This window comes from Chiloscyllium punctatum, chromosome 8, assembly GCF_047496795.1.
Source record: "Chiloscyllium punctatum isolate Juve2018m chromosome 8, sChiPun1.3, whole genome shotgun sequence".
Taxonomy (NCBI): Eukaryota; Metazoa; Chordata; class Chondrichthyes; order Orectolobiformes; family Hemiscylliidae; genus Chiloscyllium; species Chiloscyllium punctatum.
Genome location: NC_092746.1, coordinates 56,271,720 through 56,290,010, shown reverse-complemented (window position 1 = coordinate 56,290,010; position 18,291 = coordinate 56,271,720). Strand labels below are relative to the sequence as shown.

At 42.3% G+C, this 18,291-nt stretch overlaps 1 protein-coding gene and 1 long non-coding RNA gene across 3 annotated transcripts in view; one reads left to right on the top strand and one right to left on the bottom strand.

Annotated features, from left to right (window-relative positions):
* The window catches only part of ikzf1 (IKAROS family zinc finger 1 (Ikaros)), a 93,019-nt gene extending 92,859 nt beyond the window's left edge, over positions 1-160 (bottom strand). For both annotated transcript variants that reach the window (XM_072575606.1, XM_072575607.1), the window contains exon 1: positions 76-160. The gene's annotated coding sequence lies outside the window, so the exon portion shown is untranslated. The remainder of the gene's footprint in view (positions 1-75) is intronic.
* Positions 161-1,872: 1,712 nt separating this feature from the next.
* On the top strand, positions 1,873-9,884 carry LOC140480577 (uncharacterized). Its single transcript, XR_011961348.1, has 2 exons — positions 1,873-1,970; positions 9,550-9,884. It is a non-coding gene; the product is annotated as an uncharacterized lncRNA (long non-coding RNA).
* Positions 9,885-18,291: the final 8,407 nt, after the last annotated feature.

Sequence of the window (18,291 nt, the reverse complement as noted above, 5' to 3'; positions counted from 1 at the left end):
GTGGGTGCTGGCTGCATGCTGTAACACGGCGGGTAAGAGCCAAGTTGGCGGAGTTGGCTGTCAGTTCTGTCCTACCTGTATCCCTCCTCCTCGCTGGCGGTAGACACAGCCCGGCAGTTCCTGCTCCATGTGCAGGCTGCACTTGGACTCCCTGCGGTTGTACATCTCTCCCCGCTCGACTTCCTCCTTCCAATGCGCCGGCCGCGCGCACACACCCTCGTGCTGGGATTGGTGGAAGAGCCCAAGGCTCGGCTCACTCACGAGCAGCAGCGGAGAGATGCCCGTGGGCGCTGAGCGGTGCCACCGGGCGTCAGGAGCTCTTGCTGCCCCGCCGTCCCTCTGCTCAGCTCCAGCAGGGAATGGGAGCCCAAACGCGTTCGTCTACCTGCTAATGGGGAGGGGTAGGGAGGCTATAATAACACAGCAAGCATATTCCACATTCCCAGAATGAGGAACATTACACAGAAGGTACAAGGTTACACTAGCCCCCACCCACCCCCCATTTGCCACAGTGTAGCTCGTGCCAATCTCAGAGGGCAACATTTTGATGAGTTGTTTATTTTTCTCCCTACTCTGGTAACAAAACATAACTCCAAAGGAATCATGAATTTGAAATGCAAAAGCTTTCCAGTTGTTGGGGTTTCATGCTCAAGAATGTAGGCCAAGAGGAAAGGCTCCAACGTTTTCCAGTTTGGTGCTGGAGGCATTGATGCGCAAGGTGGAAAAGAGCAGGAAGGCAGTATTTTTGGAGAGAGCTGGGGAATAACAAGGCATGTCTTGTGAGAGTGGTCATGGAGGGCAATTCCAGAGTCTTATTCAGAGGGCCTAGCACCACCAGGACTTTTGTGATGTCACATGTGACAAGGTCAATGACCACATCTTTTACCAACGGCGCACTAACGTCTCGCACTGCCCAAGGCACCACAACATCATCACTCATCTACCAGCAACATCTAGCATTGAGGAAAAAGGTCTAACATTCAGATATTTCACCTCATCCTCGCACTGACTGAACTCTTGCTGCTTCCACATACCTGCAGCTATTTAACCTGGCAGGCAAAGCATCCAGGGAGAATCCCTGGCATTCTTTTCCTTCCTGACAGATAAAACAACTTGCAGAAGGACAGAGCAGATCAGAGCCACAGGGAGACACCTGTGCCTTCCTGAAAAGTCTGTTCTCTCTCATGTAGTTAGCCATTATAGAGGCTGTAACATTCTACATTACTGAAAAGAATCACAGAATTCATACAGTGCAGAAAGAGGCCTTTCAGTTTGTACTGACCCTCAGAAGAGTATCTCACCCAGACCCAGTTTCCAACTCTATCCCCGTAACCCCAAATTTTACAATGGCCAACCCACCTAATCTGCACATTTTTGGACTGTGGGTGGAAACCAGAGCTCCCAAAGGAAACCCTTGCAGACAGAGGGAGAATGAGCAGACTCCACACAGAGAGTAACCCAAGGCTGGAATCAAACCTGGGTCCTTGGCGCTGCGAGGCAGCAGTGCTAACCATTGAGCCACTAGGCCACCCGAACATTCAAGAAGATGGAATGCATCTGCCTTAAACTTTTATCCAACTTCCAGCTCACCCTTATTCCATTTTCTTGCAAAATGTGAAAACTTCAGATGGTGTGGCCATAGGGAACTTGTTTTCTTCTCCAATGCTCCTTTCTAATGCCAACCCTCCCCTTCTGCATTTATGTTTTCAAATATCCAAGAACTGCTTCCTAACCAGTCACTGCAGCTCCATAAGAACAGGTGAGAGTTGCTATAGACATCTAAGGAAGAAGTATTATCATTGATCAGGCACTCACAGTCTTGGGCTTAGACACACACCACATTTAACAATTTTTTTATTCATTCACAGGATATTTGCATCACTGGATAGCATTTATTACCCACCCCTAATTACCCAGAGGGCAATTAAGGATCAAGTTGTGGGTCTCAATTCACATATTGGACAAACCAGGTAAGAATGGCAAATTTCTTTCCCTAAAGGACATTAATAAGCCAGGTTGGTTTTAATAGTTGCATGAGGCCAGCTCCCTGTTCCAGATCTTATTAAATTCAATTTTCAGCACCTGCTATGGTGAGGTTCAAACCCATGTTCCCAGAACTTTGGCCTGGGTTTTTAAGAGTGCCAGTCTAGTGAAATTACCATGACACCACTAAGTCCCCTGAGACAGTGGTGTGAAGTTGTATTAACATGGATAGGCTGCCAATCAACTGGGCCACTTTGTGTCAACCCATCCAAGTACATGGTGAGCGCTGGGCATGATTGGCTAACTGCCAGACCAGAAGGAGAGTACTGTGTGCCAACTCCCTGGAGAGTCAAGTCCAAATGAGTTCTATTGCACAAGATGCAAATGAGGGTGATATGGGGGAAAAACTGATAAACATGATACTCACTGTACTAGCAGGTCTGCTTGACACTGCTAAAGAGCATGGAGGAGTCATGCAGAACTTCAAAGTGTGACCTCTCCAGACAGTGGTGCTGCCAAGCTAGAAACTGTTGTCCTCTCTCACTATAATGTTTGCACTCTCACCTCTACCATTCTGCCAGTCTCACCACCATTGCCCTTTAGCCAGCTAGCCAGCCAGCTGAGACTATGGCTGACCATATGAAGGGCTGCAGTCCGAATTCTGGAAGCAGACCCTCAAATCCCTGAGCTGCTTCATGGTCATCCTATAAGGCCATCTGCTTTCTTTGTAATTGAAAGTCACGGCCTTCGACAATTTATTTGCGTACAGTTCTCCTCACCACACCATCAGAAAGATGTGGAAGCATATGAGAGGGTGCAGAAAAGGTATACCAGGCAGTTGTCTGTTTTGGAGGGTGTTAACTATGAAGAGAGACTGGACAAAGTCAATTTGTTTTCACTTGAATGTTGGAGGATGAGGGCCAAGCTGTTAGTGGTTAACAAAGTTATGTAGGCATGGATAGAATGGATAGTTGGAGTCTTTTTCCCAAGGTAGAACTGCCACTAGGGGACTGAGTTTAAGGTAAAAGGGGGAAAGTTTAAAGGAGATGTAAGAGGCAAGTTTTTTAAACAAAGGGTAGTAAATGCCTGGCATGTGCTACCAGAGGAGGTGAGAGAAGTAGACACAATAACAATGTTTAAGATGCATCTTGACAGATATAAGAATAAGCAGGGAATAGAGGGATACAGAGCACTAGGAGGCAACAGGTTTTTAGTTTAGAAAGACATTATGTTTTGGCGCAGGCTTGATGGGCCGAAGGACCTGTCCCTGTGCTGTGCTGTTCTTTGTTCTTAGTTCTTGTTTTTATACTGTAGCCACTGGGATACCTACAGAGTAAAGCAGGCAAAGATACTTGCAATACAGACACTAATCAGATTCAAAACATTCAATAGTTGAGTTCTGTTGGTTTTTTGGATTTGCTGCTAGATAAATTATGGAAAGGTTTTTGTTGGTAGATTTTATTTCAGGATTTTGACCAAAAGGACACTGTGATGCCACACAGTAGATTGTTTGGAAAGTGGGGAATTGTGAAACATTGGTCCTGAATGAAGTGGAATGTGCAGTCATATAGGATAGTTTTGAAAGGGCTCATGGTTGGTACAGGCATGCTAGGGCAAAGGGCATATTCCTGTGCAGCACTCATCTATATTCTATGTTTTTAAGTGAACTATTTAGATTTCCAGAAGGCCTTTGACAAGGTATCACACATGAAGCTGCTAAATAGGATAAGAAGTAGACAGGCAGGAGGCTGGAAGAACACAGCACCAGGCAGCATCAGGAGATGGAGAACAAAGAACGAAGAACAACGACCAATGAAAATTACAGCAGAGGAACAGGCCCTTCGGCCCTCCAAGCCTGCACCAATCCTCTATCTAAACCTGCTGCCTATTTTCTAAAGATCTGTTTCCCTTTGCTTCCTACCCATTCATGTATCTGTCTAGATATATCTTAAATGACGCAATCATTCCCACTTCTATCACCTCCACTGGCAACGCATTCCAGGCCCCCACCACCCTCCACACATATCTTTCCCCTCTCACTCCGAACTCATGACCCCAAGAAATTAAGTTCCACACTCTGGGAAAAAGCTTCTTGTTATCCACCCTGTCTATACCTCCCATGATTTTGTAGAGCTCAATCAGGTCCCCCCTCAACCTCTGTCTTTCTAAAGAAAATAATACTAATCTATTCAAACTCTCTTCACAGCTCCCACCCTCCATACCAAGCAACATCCTAGTGAACCTCCTCTGCACCCTGTACAAAGCATCCACATCCTTTTGGTAATGTGACCAGAACAGTACACAGTATTCCAAATGCAGCCGAACCAAAGTCCTATACAACTGAAACATGACCTGCCAACTCTTGTACACAGTACCCCGTCCAATGAAGGAAAGCATGCCATATGCCTTCTTGATCACTTTACTGACCTGAGTTGCCACCTTCAGGGAAAAATGGACCTGAACACCCAGATCTCTCTGTATGTCAATTTTCCCCAGGACTTTTCCATTTACTGTTGACGTTTTGGGTGTAACCTTTCTTCATGACTGAGGGTGGATATAGGGGGAGCTGCAGATAAAGGGGGTGGTGGGGTCAGGGTGGTGAAGACAGGCAGAGAGTATGACCTGATTTGTAAATGGGAGGAATGAATCCAGTAGGTGGCTGGGAGGAGTGGAGGGGAGGGTGAGGGACTGGAAAGGGAGTTGGGGGATGGAAAGGGAGGCTATTTGAAATTGGAGAACTCAGTGTTGAGTCCTTCCAGCAGTATGCTTTCCGGGCAGATAGGTAAATAGGATAAGAGCCCATAGTGTTCGGGGTACCCGCATGGATAAAGGATTGGCTGACTGGCAGAAGGTAGAGAGTGGGGATAAAGGGGACTTTTTCAGGATGGCAGCTGGTGACTATTGGAGTTTGACGGAGGTCAGTGTAGGGACTACAACTACTCATGTTGTACATTAACAATCCAGACGAAGGAACTGAGGACACTGTTGCTGTGTTTGCAGAAGACACAAAGATAGGTGGAGAGACATTGGACTGCAGAATGGCACAGTGGTTAGCACTGCTGCCTCACAGAGCCTGGGACCAGGATTCAATTTTAGCTTTAGGTGACCATCCATGTGGAATTTGCATGTTCTCCCTGTGTCTATGCGGGTTTCCTCCAAAAGTCCAAAGGCACGCAAGCTTGCTGGATTAGCCAAGCTAAATACAGGGTTTCTGGAGTAGGTTAGGGGAGTGGGTGGGTGGATCTGGGTGGGATGCACTCCAGAGGGTCATTGAAGACTCGATGGGCCAAATGGCCTCTATCTGCACTGTAGGGTGGATTCTATGTTTCTAACAGGTAGTTTTGAGGATGTAGGGAGGCTGCAGAAGAACTTGGTAAAACAAGGGCTGCAGATGCTGGAAAGCAGATTCTGGATTAGAGTGATGCTGGAAAAACACAGCAGGTCAGGCAGCTGCTCATCGGATGCTACCTGACCTGCTGTGCTTTTCCAGCACCACTCTAATGCAGAAGAACTTGGACAGGCCAGGAGAGTGAGCAAACAAGATAGAATTCAATGTGGGAGAAGTGAGGTTATGCACTTTGGTAAGAAGAAAAGGGGTGTACATTGTTTTCTAAATGGGAAAAAGCTTCGGATATCTGAAGTACAAAGAGACTTAAGAGTCCTAGTGCAGAATTTTTTTAAGATTAACATGCAAGTTCATTTGGCAGTTTAGAAGGCAGATGCAAGGTTGGCATTCATATTGAGAGGGCTAGAATACAACAGCAGGGGTGAATGGCGGGGGCTATATCAGGCTCTGTCACTTTGCATTTGAAATATTGTGAAGGGTTTTGGCGTGATCCTTTAGAGGAACTGAGATGAGGAGAAATTTCTTTAGCCAGAAGGTGGTGAATTTATGGAACTCATTTCTACAGAGGGCTGTGGCGGTCAAGTCATTGAGTATATTTAAGACAGAGATAGATAAGTTCTTGATTGGTAATGGGATCAAGGGTTATAGGGAGAGGGTGAGAGAATGGGGTTGAGAAATGAATCAGCCATGAAGGAACGGTAGAGCAGACTTGATGGGCCAAATGGCGTAATTCTACTTATATGTCTTATGGTCTTATTGTCTTATGGTGTAAGTGTTGTCTGAGAAGCTCTAATTGTGTGTGACCTTCTGTTAAGAATCCACTCCTTGTCTGCTCATTATGCTCCACATCCCTATCATCTCCAGGGACTGTGTTCATTTCCCCCATAAGTCATAGAATCATAGAGTCATACTGCATGGAAACAGACCCTTTGGTCCAACTTGTCCATTCCAAATGAATCCCAAACTGAACTAGTCGCACTTGCTTGCTTCTGGCCCATATGCCTTCAAACACTTTCCTATTCATGTCTTTTAAACATTGTATAATACCCACGTGCACCACTTCCTCAGGAAGTACAATCCAATGTGAACCACCATCTGCATAAAAAATTTGCTTTTCATTTCATTTTCAAATCTCTCTCCTCTCACCTTAAGGTTATGCCCCCTAATCTTGAAATCCCCTATCCCAGAAAAAAGACAACTACCATTAACTCTATCTGCACTCCTTATTATTTTATAAACTACTATAAGGTCGCATTTCAACCTCTTACATTCCAGTGAACCAAGTCCCAGCTTATTTAGCCTTTCTTTATAACTCAAACATTCCATACTTGGCAATGTCCTGGTAAATCACTTCTGAACCCTCTTCAGCTTAATAATATCCTTCCTATAAGACAAGCCTTCAAACTCTATTGAACTCCAGTGCATTTCTCTTCTAACTCCATGAACCTTGCAGAACTCCTATATTAAAACAATACTTGCATTTACTTTTGAGTTTTTTGAGGAAGTAACAAAGAGGATTGATGAGGGCGGGGCAGTAGATGTGATCTATATGGACTTCAGTAAGGCGTTTGACAAGGTTCCCCATGGGAGACTGATTTCCAAGGTTAGATCTCACAGAATACAGGGAGAACTAGCCATTTGGATACAGAACTGGCTCAAAGGTAGAAGACAGAGGATGGTGGTGGAGGGTTGTTCTTCAGACTGGAGGTCTGTGACCAGTGGAGTGCCACAAGGATCAGTGCTGGGTCCTCTACTTTTTGTTATTTACATAAATGATTTGGATGTGAGCATAAGAGGTACAGTTAGTAAGTTTGCAGATGACACCAAAATTGGAGGTGTAGTCAACAGCGAAGAGCGTTACCTCAGATTACAACAGGATCTTGACCAGATGGACCAATGTGCTGAGAAGTGGCAGATGGAGTTTAATTCAGATAAATGCGAGGTGCTGTATTTTGGGAAAGCAAATCTTAGCAGGACTTATACATTTAATGGTATGGTCCTAGAGAGTGTTGCTAAACAAAGAGACCTTGGAGTGCAGGTTCTTGGCTCCTTGAAAGTGGAGTCACAGGTTGATAGAATAGTGAAGAAGGCATTTGGTATGCTTTCCTTAATTGGTCAGAGTACTGAGTACAGGAGTTGGGAGGTCATGTTGCAGCTCTACACGACATTGGTTAGGCCACTGTTGGAATATTGCATGCAATTCTGGTCTCCTTCCTATCAGAAAGATGTTGTGAAACTTGAAAGGGTTCAGAAAAGATTTGCAAAGATGTTGCTAGGGTTGGTGGATTTGAGCTATAGGGAGAGGCTGAACAGGCTGGGGCTGTTTTCCCTGGAGCATCGTAGGCTGAAGGGTGACCTTATAGAGGTTTACAAAATTGTGAGGTGCATGGATAGGGTAAATAGGCAAAGTCTTTTCCCTGGGGCCTGGGAGTCCAGAACTAGAGGGCATAGGTTTAGGGTGAGAGGGAAAAGATATAAAAGAGACCTAAAGGGCAACATTTTCACACAGAGGATGGTACATGTACGGAATGAGCTGCCAGAGGAAGTGGTGGAGGCTGGTACAATTACAACATTTAAGAGGCATTTGGATGGATAAGTCAATAGGAAGGGTTTGGTGGGATATGGGCCGGGTGCTGGCAGGTGAGACTAGATTGGGTTGGGATATCTGGTCGGCATTGATGGGTTGGACCGAAGGGTCTGTTTCCATGCTGTACATCTCTATGACTCTATGACTCTGAATAAAAATTAGTTGAAGGTCATATGCTGATCCCTTTCAAATAAGGCTACTGCAGTGGAGGTAGTTGGGTGTCTCACTCATTCAACTGAGCATATCTTCAAGTGTGAGTGTTTAGGAGAGGAAATTAATGGGACCTGAAAATTTCAAAATGGCTTGTCAGATGAAGAGACTGTCTTAGACATTAAATGATATTCTCACTCACGGCAAGTTCATGCCATGTGGTGCACTGCATGAGCTGCAATGGAAATGGTTGATCCACTGTCAACATGGCCCCTCACTGTGTAAATACGTCTGGAAAGGTCTGAAATAGTTAATATTAATTGAATACCATAGTTATCACCCACAGTGGCAATGTCATGAAAAGCGGTGGAGAGAGAAATTAAGGATCTTGAACGTATCAGTCCTAAAACTGATCTTCTTAACAATCTCTGTAATAATGTATATCATATGGATGAAAATGGACACAAATGAGCAACAGTTATTGCACAATTCTGAGTGTGTGAAGTATGCTAACCAATTTAGGATTGTCAAGTAGCATCTCTGCATAACGTGTTGGAAGCTACACATATCAATATACAGGACCCTGACTGAAAAAAACATGTGTATACATATTGCGCCTATTTTAGTGCAATAAAATAGGTGATAGTCATTATCTGGTTTATTTCTCAGGGTACTGCCTTAACTAATCAGAATATACCAGCCTTAGTTAAAATTTAAACAAAGCTTGGCATTTAACTATCAGTCATCATCATTAACTCTTATTGTCTTTATGACAATGTCTATAACAATCACAGTCCACTTGTCAACCAATTAATAAGTACTCAATTGAAATACTATGAATTATCTATTTGTTACCATACACTTGTAATATGCAAATATCTGCAGAGATGCCATAAACTGGATTTTATTTACTATAAGACACTCTTCCTCTTAGACAAGAAAGTGGCTATATGCATTCAACCAGACCACATAGCCCTAGAGAAGTATTGAATAGGTACTAGGAATATTTGACAATTATTTCAAGCTCAAATTAAAAAGTTGTTGAAAGACCAGTTTTTCAGTGAAAAGTTAATTGGCCAAGGAAATACATAGGTGAGTATTCATGATCTCTACAGAGTAGTGAAAAGATGCAATGATGGTGATTTAAAGTCAAAATTCATGAGAGGCAATTGCATGGTGAGTCTTTGTATATTTATCACAGTCCAAAGAACATTAAAGAAAGCCATTCAGATGGTGAGTGAAGTAGAGGTCCAGAACAAACACAGATTAATCCCAAGAGGAGAAGATCAAACCTAGCACAGAAGATCATCAAAATTCATTCAATTCATAAGATATGGAAGTATAAACATGACTCAAGACATATGGTGGTTAGAACAGATGCCGAACACTAAACTTCTTTACTAATGTAGTGGAAAAGAGAGAGCTCACTGGCTCAAACAGTTCTCAGATATTTAAATCAAATGCTTTAATTGTTCACTTTCAGAAGATGTGCTGAAGCAGGACCCAGCCAAAGGAAAGCAAAAGAGAAATGAGGTAGAACAATATCCAGTAGAAGACTTACCCAAAGTTTACTGGTAGAAATTGGTGACTCAGACCTAATGTTTTGACAAGCTATTGCTATTAATTAACATCTCATGAACATCTCAAAGTAGATGCCATCAGAAATATCGCAATAGTATCACAAGGTGAGCCTTCTGTTGCTGATAGAAGTGCAATTATATGGTCTATGGCATGTAACACTTAATGTTAAAGATAAACTTCAACATCCCTTCAACATGGAGAATACCAAATATCAAAATAAACTATATGTACTTCAAACAGCAGAAGAGTCTTTTTATTTGTTCATGGAATGTGGACATGACTGGCTTGGTCTGCATTTATTGACTGCTTCTTATTAATATGGAGAAGGTGGTGGTAGACCATCTTCTTGAACCATTGCAGTACTTGGAGAATAGGGACGCACACAGTGCGATGAAGAAGGTAATTTCAGGACTTTGACCCAGTAACAGAGAAGGAATGGTGATACACTGTGCTTGTTCTCAACGGTAGAGGTCATGGGTTAGGAAAATGCTGTTGGAGGAGCCTTGGTAAGTTACTGCATTTCATATTTGTAAAGAATATGCACTTCTGTCACTGTTTGCAGTGGTGAAAGGAGTGAATTTTAATGGTGGTGGATGAAATGTCAATCAACCGGGCTACGTTTTCCTGAATGATGTCAAAACATTTCATCAAGCACTAACTTATCCTTTGTAGATAGTAGACAGCCTTTGGGAGGCAGTGGTGAGTTACTGTTGTTGGACATGGTCATTATTTGTGTGGCATGAATTTCACTTGCCAGTTATCAGCCCAAGTCTGGATATTGTCTAGATTTTGCTGCATATGGATATGGCTGGTTTCAGCATATGAGGTGTTGTGAATGGTGCTGAATATTGTGCAATCATTGGGGAGCATTTCCACTTATATCCTTACAATGGAGATAAGTCATTGATGAAACAGCTTAAAGTGCTTGGATCAAGAACATGACCCTGAGGACCTCCTGTAGAGATGTCGTGGAGCTGAGAAAACTGAACTCCAACAACCACACCATCTTCCTTTGTGTCAGGTATGACTCCATACAATTGAGAGTATTTTCTCGATTCTCATTGACTCCAATTTTGTGAGGACTCCTCGATGCTGCATTTGGTCAAATGAGGCCCTGATGTCAAGGGCTGTAATTCTCATTTGACCTATGGAATTCAAGGCTGTAGTGAGGTCAAGAACTGAGTGGCCCTGGCAAAGCCCAAGCCTCAGTGAGCAGATTATCCTTTTGCAAGTACAACTTGATAGCTTGGTTGACAATCCCTTCCATCACTTTACTGATAATCGAGAGTAGACTGATGGGCAATAACTGTTCAAGTGGATTTGTCCTGCTTTTCATGCACTGGACATAACTGGGCAATTTTCTACATTGTTGGCTGGATGCCAGCATTATAGCCATACTGGAAAAGCTTGCCCTGGGATGCAGCTAGTTCTGGATATTCAGTACTATTCTGGAATGTTGTCAGAGCCAATGGCTTTTCCAATATCCAGTGTCTTCAGTCATTCCTTAATCTCACATGGAGTGACTTTAATTGGTTAATGACTAGCATCTGTAATGCTGGGGACCTCAGGACAAAAGGTCAAAGGACAGTTGGCAGAAAAGTTTTGAGGGCTCAATAAACTCATGGTGGAACCTAACCTAAAAATGTAAGTCTTTTAGGTTTGTTATGTTGGAATTTTAAAAAAAATTCATATCGTCAATAAGATGAGAATAGGTGACAACACCACCTCCATGACAGTCCTCAACACCGTCACCCTGCATGACTGCATAGTCAGCCCCTTACTATACTTATGGTTCCTCCAATTCAGAGAGAACTACAAACCTCAGATAATTTGGAAGACAGTTCAAGCCGACTATTTTCTATTTAGCAAATTACCATTCTTCCAAGATAATCCATTTAGGGAGAATAGTGAAAGCTCAACATTATCTGAATTTTTAATGTCACTGTTGATCATCATTAAAAGCCCACCTGACTCATCAGTGTATTCAGGGAAGGAAATTTGGTGTCCTTAGGCAGTCTGGCTGACATTGACACCAGTTATATGGTTGACTCTAACTGCTGTCCAAAATGGCCCCAACAAGGCACACCATTCGAGGGGAGATTAAGGTTGGGCAATAAATGCTGACCCATTCAATACATTCCATAACTAATTTTAAAAAGTCCAATTTGGTAACTGGGAAATATATTTTCATTTCAAGTTGTGACCACAGAGTAGTAGGACAGGAGTGACTGTGAACATCTTCAGCCTTGGTAATAACGATACAATTTATAAGTTGTTGCAGAAATGCAATAAATCCAACTCGGATCATTGAAGACAGGATGTACCCTGGAAGATGTGTGTGGGACAATGAGAAAGTCCCAATGAACTAACCAAGGGGCAATTGCCAGGGAGGCTGAAAGTTCCAATGGGCAATTGCCAACCATTTAGAAACCTCCAAAAAATTCCCCAATCCTGAGTTAGAGACAGATTCCCTTGAGAGTTCTAATTTAATTATTTTTCCAGTTGGTCAGGGAAAAGGTAAAGGAATTAATACAAGGTAAGTGGTTAACTATGAAACTGATTCCCTCCAAACACTCACATGAACCCCCTCAATTACTCAAATACCACCATTCTCACAGACACACAACCTTTCCCCTCTCCCTGAACCAACTCTCTCACTTTTTTTATACATGCGTTCAGGATTTGTCAAAATGTCTTTGGGACCTTTAAATGTTGGAATATAGCTAGAAGTATCAAGAAAAAGGGCTGTGTTTTCAATCACAATCCACTCCACTGCTAGTTGCTTGGGTTCTTTGTCCAGCTCAAAATGCTTCAATGGGGAAGGCTCCTGGCTTGACAGTTCATATTGGAAACGTCTTTTACTCCAGATGGTGAGTATGCCTCTTAGAATTTTCCTTTATTGTACTTATGTTGAGTATTCTGAAATATCACCTTAAATGTCTTCTTTATTCCTCTATTGATCTTTCCCCAGTATAGTATCCCAGTTCACTTCAGCTAGCTCAGCTTTCATGCGCACAGAGTTGCCCTTTTTTTAAAATATAAAATACTTTTTATAGATTCACCTCTAGCTTTCATTATGAATGTGAAATTCAATCATATTGTGATCATTGCTACCTCAGGGTGCTTTTACTCTGAGGTCACTTGTGAATCCCGTCACCACACATAATGACAAGTCAGAGAAACACAGAATTCTTACACTGCAGAAGGAGAGTGTTTGTCCCATTATGTCCCGCCAACTCTCTGAGTATTATGCACCCAGACAGGATACTTTCAATGTGCATCTGTAGAAGTCGGTGAGGGTCCTTATGAACATGCCTGAGGAAGAAGATGCATTGGTGTGCCTTCTTGACCATCACAGGCATGTCCATAAGCACCAACTTTTACAAATGCACCACAGAAAGCATATTATCCAGGTGCATAATGGCCTGGTATGGCAACTGTTCTGCCCAGGACCATATGTAATTACAGAAGGTTGTGTGCACAGTTCAGACCATCATGGAAACCAATCTTACATCCATAGAGTCCATTTACATGACTTGTTGCTGCAGAAAGGCTGCCAACATCATCAAAGACCCATCCCACCATGGTAATGCTCTCCTACAACCTCTTTCATCAGGCAGAAGATACAGAAGCTTGAACATACGCACCAGCAGGCTCAGGAACAGCTTCTTTCCAACCATTATTAGACTTATGAGTGGACTCTTTAACTTCAAATTATGCTGATCTTGCTAATGTTGATTTTGCCTGGCACATGCCTATGCAATGTAACCTGTATGTGTCTTGGTTCTTTTTCACCCTATGATCTGTATGTCCTGTACTCGTGTAAACAAAGCTTTTCATTGTACTTCAGTACATGTGATAATAAATTAATCAAATCAAACCAAGTCAAATCAAATCCTCTAAAGGTAAATTTGTATTCTTTTGAGATGGTTTCTCAAAGCAGCATTTTCTGTAACTAACCCGATACACCACGGAGAGTCAAAATGTTCAGAGAATTGGTGGGACACAGCGGGACAGATAGCCTCCTTCTACAGCGTAAGAATTCTGTGTTTCTGTGACTTGGCATTATGTGTGGTGATGGGATTCATGAGTGACCTCAGATGTTATGGAGTGCATTAAGTTACAGAGAAATAAATGACTGGTCAGGGGATAGCACAGAAAATAAACAATGGCACAGGAAACTAAAAGATTAAACAAGATTAAGAAAGCAGAGTATGAGATGAAGTTAGATAGGAAAGTAAAAATAGATAGCAAGGGTTTCTGCAGGTATTTATTTAAAATAGAAAAGAGTAAGCAGAGTGTTGGTCTTCAATATAGTGAGAATCAGGAGTTAATAGTTAATATTAGGGAAATGATGGATGAAATCAACAAATATTTTGCTTTTGTCTTCACTATAGAGGGTATAAAAATCAACATTTCTTTGCTGTAAATCAGGAGCTTGAATGGAGAGAAGAATTTGGAGAAATTACAATCACCAGAGAAGTGGTACATAACAAATTGATGGAGCTATGGACTGATAAGATGTTGGATGCTAATAGATTTCATCCCTAGGTCTTAAGATAGTCAGCCAATGAAGTAATAGATGTATTGTTAGTTTTCCAAAATTTGCTTGAGTCTGGCAAGGTTCCATCAGATCATTAAGTTGCGAATATAGATCCTCTATTCAAGAAGGGAAGGAAGGAGGAAACAGGGACCTATAGACCCATAGTCTGTATCTGAGATGAGGTAAGGGATTAGAATCAATCATTAGAGGATGTAGTTGGGACATTTAGAAAATCCCATGGAAATTGGGAAGTGTTAGCATAGACTTATCAAGGGAAAATCATATTTAACCAATACATATTATCCTATATTATACTCTATTGTTAGATCTTTGTCCATTCATTTAACCTTTATATGCTATTTTGTAGTCGCTTTGTGTCCTCTTCACAATTTACTTTCTGACCCATCTTTGTATCATCAAAAAATCAGCAACTGTACTTTTGGTACCTTTATCTGAATCATTTATATAAATTGTAAACAGTTGAAGCCCCAGCATTCATCCCTGTTCAGAATTATCCCCTTAACTGTTTTAATTAATCTATCTCTTAACCTAAATTACTAGCTCACATTCACTCGCTCTGCTGTCAGATATTTTTTGTAATCAACCTGTTCAGAATTGTTATTGCAAACCTGCGTGATATGTGGGACTTGAACCTGGGCCTTCTGGCTCAGAAGTAGGGACACTAATACAGCACCACAAGAGCTTATGCTCTCACGATTGACCTTTTATAGGTTTATGGAGGCGTAGAACTTTTAACGGTATGGAAAAGGTCTCTTTGATCCACCATGTCTGCACCAGTCGTCAAACTTCCTTTCATTCTAATCCCATTTTCCAGCACTTGTCTCATGCCCTTGTATGCTATGGCATTTCAAATGCTCACTTAAATACTTCTTAACTGTTCTGAGGGTTCCTGTCTCTGACATCCTTTCAGGCAATGTGTTCTAAATGCCCACAACCCTCTGGGCGAAAACAGTTTTCCTCAAATCCTTTCTAAACCTCCAGCTCCTTACCTTACAAATGTGTCCCTGGATTTTGACTCCTTCTACTAAAAGGCAAAGTTTCTCCTTATCTACCTTTGTCATGTCACTCATAACTTTGTATACCATCATCAGGGACCCCCTCCGCCATCTCTGCTCCAAGGAAATCACTCCCAGTCTGCTTTGTCTATCTTCATAGCTGAAAAACTCCAGCCCAACCCACATCCCAATGAATTTCTCCTGCGCCTACACTAGTGCAATCACATTCTCCCTATAGTGTGGTGACCATAACTGCACACAGAACTCCAGCTGTGGCTTAACTAACATTAAATGCAACCCAATCATAATCTCTTTGATCTTGTATTCAATGCCTTGACTAATAAAGGTAAGTATCCCATTTGACCTCTAAACAATCTTATCTTCCTGTCCTACTACCTTCAAGGATCAATGGACATGCACATCAAGGTCCCTCTGATCCTCTGTACTTTCTAGGGTCCTACTACCTCATCTTGTTAGTCCTCCCAAAATGCATGACCTCATACTTTTCAGAATTAAATTCCATTTGCCATTGTTCAGCCCATCTGATCAGCCTGTCCACATTGCTCAATAGTCTAAGGCAAAATAAGACAGGAACCTGTGATACCTGTAAGAAGTATTTACATGAACACTTGAAATGCTGTAGCATACAAATGTAGCATACAAGTCCTGGAAAATGGCATTAGAACGGTGGTGGTTTTTGGAATATTGTATGCAATTCTGGTCTCCTTCCTAAAGGAAGGATATTGTGAAACTTGAAAGGGTTCAGAAAAGATTTATAGGGATGCTGCCAGGGTTGGAGGATTTGAGCTATAGGGAGAGGCCGAATTGGCTGGGGCTGTTTTCTCTGGAGCATCAGAGGCTGAAGGGCGACCTTATAGAGGGTTATAAAATCATGAGGGGCATGGTTAGGGTAATTAAACAAAGTCTTTTCCCTGGGTTGGGGGAGTCCAGAACTAAAGGGCATAGGTTTAGGGTGAGAAGGGAAATATTTAAAAGGGACCTACGGGACAACTTTATTACGCAATGGGTAGTGCATATATGGAATGAACTGCCAGATGAAGTGGTGGAGGCTGGTACAATTACAACATTTAAAAGACATCTGGATGGGTATATAAATAGAAAGGGTTTAGAGGGCCTTGGGCCAAGTGCTGGCAAATGGGACTAGATTAAATTAAGATGTCTGATCGGCATGGACAAGTTGGACCGAAGGATCTGTTTCCATGCTGTACATTTCAGTGACTCTATGATATAACCGACATAGACATAGTGAGCTGACTGGTCTGTTTCCATACTGGAAACATGATCAATTAGCGAGTTTTGAGAAGATTTGTCACTCAGGTTGAGGTTCTGGATGTAGGTTTGCTTGCTGAGCTAGAAGGTTTGTTTTCAGATGTTTCACCACCATACTAGGTAACACCATCAGTGAGCCTTCAGATGAGACACTGGTGGTATAGCCCACTTTCTATTTATGAGTTTGGGTTTGCTTGGGTTGGTGATGTCATTTCCCGCAGCAAAGTATTTTGCAAGAACTGTAACAAACACTAAATTGAACAAATAGGCAGAAAACCAGCCACCAGGATACATGAACATCAACTAGCCACAAAAAGTCATGACCAATTCTCACTGGTATCCTTGCATACAGATGAAGAAGGACACCACTTCGACTGGGACAACACATCTATCCTACGACAAGCCAAACAGAGACATGCACGAGAATTCATAGAAGCATGGCAATCCAACCAGAACTCTATCAACAAACACACTGACTTGGATCCCATTTATCACCCCCTGAGAAAATGAACAGGAAATGACATCACCACTGAAATGACACCACCAACCCACGGAAACTCAAACACATAAATAGAAAGCAAGCCATACCACCAGTGCTTCAAATGGAAGGTCACTGAAGATGTTACCTAGGATGGTGACGAAATGTCTGAAAATGAACCTTCTAGCTCAGCTAGCAAACCTACATCCACATGATCAATTTTCATGAAATCTGTGAGTTTACTGATCACACCTCCTACATTCATGTCCAGATCATTAATGTACACAACAAACAGCAAAAGACCAACACTGAACCATGTGGTACATCACTGGACACAGACTTTAGATCACATAAACATGATTTGGCCATCACCCTCTGCTTCCTGCCATTAAACCAATTTTGGATCCAATTTGCGAAACTGCCCTGGATCCCAAGGGCTGTTAATTTCCTAATCTTTCTGCCATAAATGCCCTTGTCAAAAGCCTTACTAAAGTCCATGGAGATTACATCAGCATTGCTCAGGCGTATCGCAATGGTATAGCTACCACTTTCCCTAATATTGATGCCAGTGCCACATAAACAGGAGCCCACTTATGCCATACCACTCTTTAAAGCCATGCATTCAACTGTCTAATCTAATTAGTTCTATGCCACTTACATTCAGAGATTATTGCCTTTGAGGAGCTGTTTCTTAATTGGTTGCCTAGCTCCTTAAAATGGCAATACAGAACATCTTTCCTCATCCTTCCTGTGCGCTTGATATGACATGGATCACACCAACTGGATCCTTCCCCTCCCACTAAAGCTCTTCTCCAGCCCTGACCAGATGTCACAAACACGAGCACCAGACAAGAAACACAACAATCTGGACTCATTTCGTTGCTACAGGCAACAATGTCAATTCTCCTGATTATTCTGTCACCCACGATCACTACATTCCTTCCCAATTGTAAAGCTTGAATGGCTTCCTGTACCATGGTGCCATGGTCAGTCTGATCATCCACTGTACACATCTCACTTTCAACGACCCAGATTGAGAGCATCTCAAATCAGTTTGGTAATTGTGAAGTCTGAGGCTCGTCCACTACTTCCAAGCAGTACTTTTACCTGTTTCATGCATAGTCACATGCTCCTGTCCTTCACTGCTGATGAGAACAGAATACACTGTTCCAAGACGCATTTCTATCTTTGAAAGAAAGTTTAGTTGGCATTAGCCTGTATGATTCTTTGTTGATGATCCCATACAATATTCACGATAGGGAACAGCATTGGTTCCATGGTCTAACTTGCAACATAAAATTGTCTAATTTTGTGAAG